The sequence below is a fragment of the Botryllus schlosseri genome, chromosome 8 (assembly GCF_051294905.1).
Source record: "Botryllus schlosseri isolate E-star chromosome 8, Bs_hap1, whole genome shotgun sequence".
NCBI lineage: Eukaryota > Metazoa > Chordata > Ascidiacea > Stolidobranchia > Styelidae > Botryllus > Botryllus schlosseri.
The window spans coordinates 23,961,558-23,973,000 of record NC_137243.1 but is presented as its reverse complement, the minus strand read 5'-3'; positions in this window follow the sequence as shown (position 1 = coordinate 23,973,000).

Here is an 11,443-nt window from a genome sequence, read left to right as displayed (position 1 = left end):
GACCCCAAAAATTTGTTTTAAACCCCAAACGCAGACTCGCATACCATCGACTGAGTTTGAGAATGAGAGCTTGGGTGCACTGTTAGCGAAAACACTGTGTTAGCACCTTCCAAAGGTCGTACACGGAAGCAGAACCTATAAGAATAATGAGGGATGGTGTGAACGTGAGGTTCTCGTTCGTGTTCTGTGTGTGAACCTCGGAAATTTAGAGGTTCACGTTCACAAACGAACCTTGGTAGGTTCTGCCCTGTGAACCTTTTTCATATATTATAATTTTTCACGTAATTATAAGATCTTCGCTTAAAATTCTTTGCATTTCAACTATAAGACCACTCTATACATGACGCTGACAACAAACAAAAACCAACACCTTGCACGCATGCACCTCGCCGATCTTAAAAATATTTACTTACTTTATGTTGCAAAATATTCAGCTTCCTGCTCGTGAATATTTAGTAACTCTCTGCTGTGAGCTTTACCCGCAATCACACATTAAGAATGAAATACACCAGACGTAGGTATGGTCAGCGAATGATACTTGTTCAACCAATCAATACAATTTATATAAAGAATATATCGTTGTCTAATGTAAAATATCCAGCAGCCGTGACGGATCCATCATGATTTGATATGCTTATTGATTCATCAAGGTTGTAACCAAGTCACAAGGCTCCGAGTCACAAGTCAATCTCACTTTTATAGTTTTGACCCGAGTCAAGTCGAGTCATTTCAATTCACCACCGAGTCAAGTCCGAGTCCAAGTCAGCGAGAAGAGGGTCGAGTCAGAGTCATGGAATTATGACTCGAGTCCGAGTCCAAGTCATTGTGTTGACTGCTCAGTTTCCAGTAAAACTCTTGGTAAACCCACTTTTTATAACTCTGTTTGGTGATATCGAATGGTTCGTATTTATGATATAACAATTTACCTCACTTTTAGCAGTTTCTGGTCGCATGTTCAAGTATCAGTACCAACAGACGAAATCCCAATAGTGTGTTGGCTGCGGAATTACAATGAAATGTCGCTCTTGGTCGTCTGAGTCTCGAATCAATGACTTGGTTCGAGTCATGCGCATGTTGACTAATAAAGGGTCAACTTTCTGGCTCAACTTCAGAAATGAAGTTTTTCTTTCACGCTTGACCTTGGCTGACTAAAAAAAAGTCGTCACTTCCGTTCGAACCACGGATTTCCTATTTAGCGACATTTATGTCCATTTCCACTCGAATCTATTCACTATCTTAGCTCTAAAAGCTGTAAAGGAGGACGTATGGCCACCCTAGCGATACTGTATAACTTGATTATGGGTGCTGTCGCTAGCAAGTTTAGAAACCCGTTTACACTCTGCTCGATATCAATGTAGCAACAGCCAAACTCCAAATACAAGGCCCAGTCTGGCCTGGACCGTTAAGGCGTAAGCTTATATTCCCTTGCAAGTCCTCGTCGAAATTGTTGGCAAAGCGACAGAAGATATTGATTTTATGGGATTATTATAGCATTTGATTTCTCCAGTTGATACATTTGGTGATATTTAAAAAGTCAGCATGTAAGTTACTTCAGAATTGTGGCATAATGTGGTTTGAGTCGTCGCTAGGCATCTTCTAGGTCTCTTCACTGAAATGAGGGGTTGAAATTGGCAATGTGACGTCACACAGAACCTTTCAAAAATGTTCGCGTTCACACGAACCTGAACCTTTCAGGGATTCAGACCATCCTTAATGAGAATTATGCCACGACATAAATCAAGCACGTCATTTTATTCCAAATGGTGCTTGAACGATTAGATAAGTACAAATGCATTTCGAAGACACGTAGGGACTTAGAAAGATACGAAGGATTTATAACAATGCTTACTATTACACCAAGAAGTACCAAAAGGACCAAGTTATTATCGATTGAATAAATGCAGAGAAATAAATGCCGATTGATAATGATGGTTGTCCCAGACCGTACTACAATGAAATTGAAGCAAACAAACAAACAACAAACAAGACCTCTAACAAGTCCGGTGAAATATTAGATTGACACCTCGAGAACGGGGTTTCTGAATTCTGTATTAGGTTGCTATTTTCACGTACCACCTTCCTCGTGTGAATACACACTTTTTTCGCGAATAGTGTGGATGCGGAGACTCATGAAAAATGATAGACCAGTTTGGTAAAATACAATACCTGTATTTTTATTGTAACGGTAGTTAATACCCCCTTCACTATAGCTAGGAAGTATGGCGCGAGCATATACTAGAAGGCGGGATTTGTCCCATAATTGTCTGTATGACACTACCTCAGCCCCATCATGTCGCACTTACCGTTTCCAATCATAATTACCATAAGCCTGTGTAGTGTATAACGCGAAACCTAAAAGTAGGCTACTTTATTATGAGCTTCAGCCAATTATGTTGTTCACCCTTTTGAGCGGTGCATCATATGCTTAAAGTAATTTGGAATGAAGTCCGGCATATTTATGCAGGTTTTGTGTTGAAATGAGCCTTTTATATGAACCCACAACATAAATCGCTCATGTTATCATTTACCGCGTCTATGGTAACTGCCCCTTCCGATTGGACTAATTATGTGCACTCGTTCTAGCAGTCGCAAAATTATCGCAATGTTGCAAACCCAGCACTGCTGTCTTCAAATAACAATTTAATGCTTACAGTCGGTCTGGAGCTCGCACAGATGTATTCGGTATACAAGAACAGCGATATTGCTACCGATAAGAGCGAAACTTGCAGTCTCGCCGCAAAGAAAGCAGCCGCTCCTGTGACCAGCTACAGCTAACAGATTGAAATGACAGAGTAGACTAGACAAGAGGATATGGTTTTTATGTACTTTGCACATTCGCCATCTTAGCAAATATATATGTTATAGATTTACCCTTCAACAGTATGCACGAAATGCTAGAAGAACAGTTTATGTGATAGCTGCTTTTATTAGAAGAGCTTATTAGAAGAACAGGACTTCAATATACAATTGAATAGTATATTCATATTGAAATAAATCTGAATATTTTCGGCTGACACTCGTCAGGGGTAATCAGTGACGTGCGGTGAGGTTCATGCCTGGTGATGGACGCCCCCCTCCACATACACACACAGCACGCACGCAAGCACTTAAAGCACCTGATAAAGAGACCTAAAATGTGAATAACAACAGCAGCGGGTATAGAGAGCATCTGTGCACACTGATAGCCGTTGCAATTCCACATTCTATGATACACGTAGGACTGGTCCTATTGTGCTAAATGGGCAAGTTTAGACAAATAATAATTACTATCTCTTCAAGTAGGCCTTCCGGTATAAATTATTCGAAGAACATCAAAAAAGCATGCTCAGTTACATTTTATCAGGTCAAGTCATAATATACTAGATCAGAGTTCTCAAACACGCGGCCCGCGAGACCATTTTGTGCGGCCCGTGACGGCATTTTGGATTTCGAAGTATTCGACAATGTTATTTAATTTGAGAACTTAAAATTCGCTGTAAAACTACTCCAGAATCCTGAAACTACTCATCACACTTCACTAATACATCACTTTCAAAAGTTACCACGCAGTTACGTGACATTACTTGTTTATAATCGTAAAACATTACCCGCTGATAATTCGTGACCGAAAATTGTGATTTAGACTTGGGCGCGACCTTTTGTAGAATTTCTCGTACACGTCGCGTCAAACGTTACAATCAGAAAAGGACTTTTGTGACTCGGAATTCGGTTACTTGGTACAACCACGCACCCAACAAACCATGGTGTCCTATAGGTGTACACACAAGAAAATCTTGCCGCTCAGTAAAATTGGTGTACGTCACACTTTCCATTTGATCAAAGGCAATTTGACGGTAATTTTTGACCGGCTTGCCGAGCATGAAATTTGATAAAACGGGTATAAATCGAAAGCTACCGCGGTACTGATTGCGAAAATATAAATTTATTCTGCTCGTGGTCCTGGAACTACCCAAAATAAGCTTCTAATGTTGCATTGTAAGTGAGTTTGGTATTGTGACGCAGCAATGACGTCTGGGAGCAGGTGAGGAGCACCGCAAGCTGCAAGCGTATTGGCCATTGTTGCGCAAGCGATTGAGCAATGAGCATTCACACTCTCACTCTCGTGCGCATTTGCTCCTGAGCTGCTCAGACGGCATGGTTGCGTACCAATACCAAACTCACTTACAATGCAACATTCGATGCTTATTTGGGGGAGTTCCAGGGCCACGAACAGAATAAAATTTATATTTTCGCAATCAGTACCGTGATAGCTTTCCATTGATACCCGTTTTATAAAATATAATGCTGGACAAGCCGGTCAAAAATTACCGTCAAATTGCCTTTGACCAAATGTAAAGTTTGACGTAGACCAATTTCACTGGGCCGTGAGATTTTCCTGTGTCCACACCATATAGGACACTACGAACAAACTATCAAACTGGTATGAGAAATGGTAAAATACCAAAAGGTCGTAGCTTGCGTTGCGTAGCTTATTTAGATATCTAAGCAGGTAGGTTTGACAATTGACAACCGCCATTGGCAATATGTTAACCCTTTGATGTATAGTTGGATACATCCAGTGTCATCTTGGGTATATTTCTATATGTTATTATCGCCAATTTAATGTGGCGAGTATGTATGTATGTATTAATGGGTACAACACAGTGGAGCTTAACGCCTTTTAAGCCTTGTGCTCCACGACACGAATTTCATAATGTTCAGAGGTCTTTTGCTTTTAGTATTCTTGGGAACCTCTTTCAATCTCTCTCGCAGTCTTTCTTCATTCTCTCTCGCTCCCAAGCGTTCCCATCGAAGTCTTTGCTGCCGACTTGTAGCTCGTCTCACTTTCAGTCTGGGCTTTTCAATGCACTGCCGTTGCAGTGAGGTCGGCGATGAGGAGCCCAGAGAAACCTCCGACACGTAGAGGTGGGTCAGAACCGTGATTCGAACCCACGTCCATTGGTGTCGTGACTGCAGTGTTTAACCAAATGCGCCACTCGCTTCCCCAATGTGACGAGTATTAACTAGTCGTATCGCCTACGCTTCACAGCCGTAACACCAATGGATTCTTCGACGATCGCACATTTCTATTGCTATGGCACAGTATCCATTATGTTCAAGTTGCTATTGATCTGTTCCAATATTCGAAAGTACAATCAAACGCTAATTCTATTTGACTTCGGTAATGACATGATCAACATAGCCTAGTTATCAGGAGTACACCTATGCTCGACACCAGGAAATTAGGCCTACTTTGAAATACATTGAATTCCCCTATTATTGGTGCTGCGGCCCACGGTGCCATCTGAAGGTAGGAATTGGCACGCGAGCACATTTGAGTTTGAGACCTCTGTACTAGATCCAGTATTTAGGAGTGGCACCACTGACCACAAACAATAACGCAGGCTTTGTAGGTATATGGCTATGGCTATCACATACCACAATAAGGGGTTAAAGGATTACAGTCGAACACAGCATAATGGACACGAACAATGACAATGAAGCGTATGCAAGTAGCTATCACATACCACAATTCAACGTAGCTATGGATGCAAAATACATACCAGCTACATAAGTAAGGGAGTGTATTAGCTTCGCATTACGCATTGGCCGTCGCTTCTTATATAATTCCTACAAGACAGTTTGGATTCCGAAATCGATAGCGCGTTTCAAAATGTTTCGATTGTCCAATTGTTAGCGAATAGTGCATGAAGCAGATTCGTTTGTGCCTCACCTAGCAATTGTTCCTCTGCGATAGCATTGTCTGTAATAAAGGCTAAGGTCACCTTCCTTGGGAATTTTTGGGTTCTGGTGCCCTGACACTGTTATTATTTAGATTTCCGGAATCAGTGTGACCAAAGCGTTTCATTGATACCAGTTATTAGGAATTCCGAGCTATTTATGATCAATTGCATTGTTGGAGATAAGGCACGACCCGCCCGTGCCTCATCCGTACCTCGCCTCTCTGTTCGCGGTGTATTTTTGATGATGATGTAAATTGATGATTGGTTTGTGTTAGACAATGCCGTCTCGCATCCGCGTGCGGCGTTTCTTTAATGATGAGATCGCGCATTAGCTCATCAACGTAGCTCTGATCACAGCCATCTCTTGAGCATATGAAGTTGCAATCTTTGGAGATTCCGCGTAGAGTAGCGATCCAATCGGCGTACGATTGTCCCGGTTGCATTTTGCAATTGTAAAATTCGTACCTGGCAGCTTGCACATGAATTGAGTCCTTGAAGTGTGTAGGCAATTTCTCAGTCAACGCGTCGAAAGTTTGCGCACTGACATTAGCAGCACCAAACAAATTACGTAGGAGCGAGTACGTTTCAGGTCCAACCCATGAGAGTAGACACGCTCTTTTCTTCTCCATGTTGGAAATGCCGTAAATTGCAAGGTGATGGTTGAATCGTTGCAGATATTGGTCCCATTTCTCCTTTGATTTTACAAACGAATCAAACTTGGGAGCGGTAGCTTCAGATGTTGACGCACCAGGACTCAACCTCTGCGCTAATTGCGATATGGCTTCCTCATGCTGCAGCTTCTGCTGTGCCATATCTTCTTTGTGCTGCGCCATCTCCTCTTTGTGTTGTGCGCGTTGTTGGTCCAAATCTTCTCTGTGCCGGGCATTTTGCTGCTCTAGCTGTGCCTGTTGTTGCTTCAGCTCTTCTTTATGCTGTGCTTTTTGATTTGCCATGGTGTTTTCATGCTGCTTTTGTTGCGTCGCCATCATTTCCTGCTGCTTCTCCAGAAGCTTCAATATACTTGCTTCCATGATTTATTTTCGTCGTAGAAATAACTATGAATCCGACTTCTGACACCAATTGTTATGTTCTTGATCTTGTTTGAACAATAACTCAATACGACGAGGTTGCAATACGAAATCAGTATATTTTACAGCACTATAACTTTCAGACAGGCGACACGATCCACAGTGCAGTTAAATGAAAGACCACGGGGTAACAGAACAAAGGGTATAAATACAAGCACGACACACGAAGAAATAATGATTGGCTGTAATTACTAATCCTATAGAAAGAAAGTTGTACCACACTAAAACGTAAATGCACGAACATAACAATATATATCCTATTTGAATCCAAAATATTTAATTCGTCTTTGTGTCTACCGAGCGCAAACTTCGACAGTATTTGAAAACAAAATCTTATATTAAGCACGTGTTTGCATGTATTAGGTTACACATTTTAAAGGACCAATGGACGGTAGTTTTATTTTTCTTAACCACCTTGAATACCATATAGGAATGCCATTGAGGAAGACTTTATTCAAGACAACATTTGATTTACAAGTTGACATTTGCATCAAAGTTTTGGATTGAAATACTGGCAAATTTCCTGAAGAATACTTGGGATATTTATGCATAGTTTTTGAAATTTTCGCAAATTTTTCACATGTTATATACGTAAGTGGTACCCATGTCTTTTTACAGCCTGGTGTAATATGCGCGGCAGGGTATAGAAGCATAAATCAAATAATCCCTACATTAGGGCTCTTCAAAAATGACTTTTTTTCTCAAATCCTACTGGCTACTTGATAAAATTGTCAGGTTACCTAATTTAAGTCTACACACCAAATTTGGTTCAATTCCAACCAGTAGCCGCATTGCTACAGGAGAAGAAAGTTTCTATTTATTATATAAAATTAAATACCAAAAAATTTCAAAATTTTCTGTTCACCCCATGACAGTGTTAGGTTGTCGATAGAAACGATGTTCACCAAATTTGGTTCAATTCCAACCAGTGGAAGCGGAGTTATTGCCGTCGAAAAATTTTGATTTCAATAAAATAGTATTTACGGTGAGCACAGCTAAAATAAATAAGCAAAGAATCGGTCACCGTAAATACTATTTTATTCAAATACAAAATTTTTCGACGGCACACCGGTTGCGAACCACTGGTACATAGTATGTTATGTAAGATGGCATTGTGACGTAATATAAGCGTGTTTTGTATGCTCGGTAATTATGGCTAACGTACTTGGAAATGTAAAATGTTATTTACCTAATTTCCTAAGGGTTAGGATTAAGGATAGGGTGCAGTATGTCGTTGAAAAAAGTATTATAATATATGCACGTGTTGGATTTACGTATTTAGTATATAATTGAAGAAATAATATTATTTTTATCGAGGGACGTAGGAATTAGGATGAGGAGTAAATTAAAAAAAAACGTGCTTTGTCAGATAAGACGTTATATCATATCCAGTGGTCTGGTTAGTTAGCCAGACGAAGTAACGATGCAGCATCGTGATCTGAAATCGTATTGTAGATTGCCAAACCACGGATAGATGCGCAAGATGTGAGTCACGGATGAATGCACCGACAAACGTACTGCAGAGCCGGCTAAAAGCAGCAAACTTTGTAGTCCTAGAGCTGGCGATCCAAGCGTCCAAATTTGATGCATCTGGTCTTTATCGTAAGCAATTGATGCACTAATTCCGAAAATACAAATTAAAATCTCGTCAGGGCAATGTAACTGCTCCAAAATAGCCGTTTAAGGCCGACTGTTCTGAAAAGTGAGAGCGACGCAGCAGCATGACCACAACAATAACCAATTACGCCCAGCGATTGTTCAGAACAATGCCGATTCCCAGACTTTCACGACTATTTTGGGGTGGTACCTTGCCTGGAAATATACTTTTATTGCGGAATCAGTGCGACACTAGCTTTCGATTAGGACCATACTTATCAAATTTCGACGCTTGGATCGCCAGCTATGGGACTATCAATTCTGCTGCTTTTAGCCGGCTCAGCAGTTCGCTTCTCGGCGTATTCAATCGTGAGTCACGTGTTGCGAATCCATCCGTTGGTTAGTAATCTAAAAATTGCATACAATGGCAGCCGAGGCTAGCAAAGCGGTAAAAATAAAAATAAAACTTCGCCCGCAATGGAGCAGTCAAGGGCTTCAACCTTGTACAATGCATTCCTTTATAAACTATTTACCATTTCTTTTTAATAACACATATTTTAGTCAAGTACAGTTGAAATTAGCTTGCCAATCACCCGCAAATGTGTGCGATCCTAAATTTCACGGGCTCAAGTTGTCGTTTTCCTTGCCCAGTAAAAATTTAACCGACTACCCTTTCGTGAAAGATTTGATTGGTCCTCGGATTCATGGAAACAAAACCGCTAAAATAATATATTGATTCTACTGAATGTACCATTCAGGTAACAACTTTCAAATGAGCAAAGTCCAATTTTCTACGAAAGATCACGATCACGATTCTGCGGGGGGGGGGGGGGTGTGACTATGCATTAACATACAAAGGGGCATGGTGGTACCAGCCTTGCCATGCCTCGAACCTGAATGATCAGTATTTGCGTGGCGAGTATGAGTCCTTCGCTGACGGAGTCAACTAGAAGCACTTTAGTGGGTACCACTATTCCTTGAAATTCACAGAAAGATGAGACTGCGATTATAAAGAGTGATTAAACCAACATCTTGCAATTTTTTCATCGACCGATATAAAATTTCGCCGCATTGATTATAGTGTTCGGTTTTTCCTAATTTACATATATAGCTTTCAATACAACATCCATTGTAGCAGTATATTTAATAAACTCGATTACTTTTCGGGTGCCTCTTTTCAAGAGTTATCGGCACACTGAAGGGATTTAAACATATTTAAAAGCGTACATATATGCAATATGCATGCATGCTTAAGTTTATAGTAATCAATCAATGACGTGGATATATATAGCGTGTGTTCAGTTCTAAAAACAATATCTTATAATCTCCTTCACAATGCTAGTAAAAGAAATATTCCAACAGGACTTGTTGTTGTTGTTGTTGTTGTTGTTGTTGTTGTTGTATGGTGTTGTTGTATGGTAGCGAAACTATCAGTGCAGTGAGGTTCAGTGTTGGTAAAGCACTTACCCATGGCTTGTAAAGTCAGATATACAAATACAATAAACAAAAATGGAAGAAGAATTGATTCTGATCTATCATTTACATCCCATGATATGAACGACTGCTTATTCTGTCAAAAATTTACACCTTCTGGTATGCATCAATATATGAATCAAGATCTCTACACCTTCCGCATAGCTCAATTTGCAGCTTTTGACAGTTCATGCGAACGAATTATGACCGTTTTCAAAACTACTTACTTACTTGTGTAGATTTAAAGCCAGCAAATTCTAATTCTACTTCAAGTAGTTTTAGCTTGCTTATGAGAGAAGTACTTCTACTCGTACTTGAGATTTTTTCGTCTCCTCTTCTACTTGACGAGTTTGACCAACTTCTGTCCATCCCTTTTCGACGCTCTCAAAGTGGCGGCGAGAACGCTGGGAAACTGATAGAGTTATCCGGGGCGAGGAACGAAGGAAAGGACGTAGTTTAGTTTTGTTCTTGATGTTTCTGCAGCATATACACCGACTCATCATGCACATACACAAGATCTGCGCATATGCATACCATGAGTGCATGATGTGCATATGCCGCTGGACAAGGAAGTGCAGTTATAGCCTTTACGGCTTTTTAATTCATGCACCACCCCTCCATGCTATCCCAGTAATGCATGAGCGCCAAGCAGGGAAGCAATGGATACCAGTGTTACTAATCAGGTCTTTGGTCTGACCCGGCCGGGAATCGGACCCACGACCTACCGATCAAGAAGCCGGACGCTTAGTCATTACGCCGAGAGTAACGATAAAGACACTTCCATCGTCAACAAAATAACGGGAAATTATCAGAAGGGGGAAAACCTTCCAAATCCAACCAAGGCAACTTCCTGAAAACACTGACATCCTTCAGCCGCTGTTTCGTCGGTCACCAGAGAAATGACTGTCAATATCGACATGCAGTATGTCAGAAATGTGATCGTAAAGGTCATATCAAACTGTGTGCATGTCTATCAAACCTAGAATCACGCAACAGGTCACATCCGTCAATTTCTGCTCAGTGCCGCTCCTCTTCTTCGACATCGATCAACTATATAGACGCGTAGGAAACCAGCTCTGGATCAACTCCAGCATCAACGGCATTCCTTTGCCGACGCAGTGGGACGCTGGTGCACCCTCCGCCATGGTGTGATTGACTGGGTACAAAACTTTGGGCTCTCCGAAACTCTCAGCATACCATTGCTCTTCCGTAGCGTACGGCGACAAGCCATTGAAATTGAAAGGTATTTGCACTGTAACCGTGCAGGTGGGTTCCGAAGATTGAGTTGGCTTAATACTGGTAGTTCTCGATGAACACCGTGGGCAAAACATTTTTGGTCTCGATTCGAGCGATGCTTTCTCCATGACCACTAAGGGAACGTCTGCTTTGGATGCAATCTCCTCGCAGATGGTCAAATCGCAATCATGTAATACTATTGACATTTGTGATTCGAACGACAAATCGGTATAATAACTATAATTCACTTGAAACCTAATGCCAAGCCTGTATTTAACAAGCCGCGTCCTTTGCCTTTCGCAAGGCAAATCGCTGTTCAAACCGAAT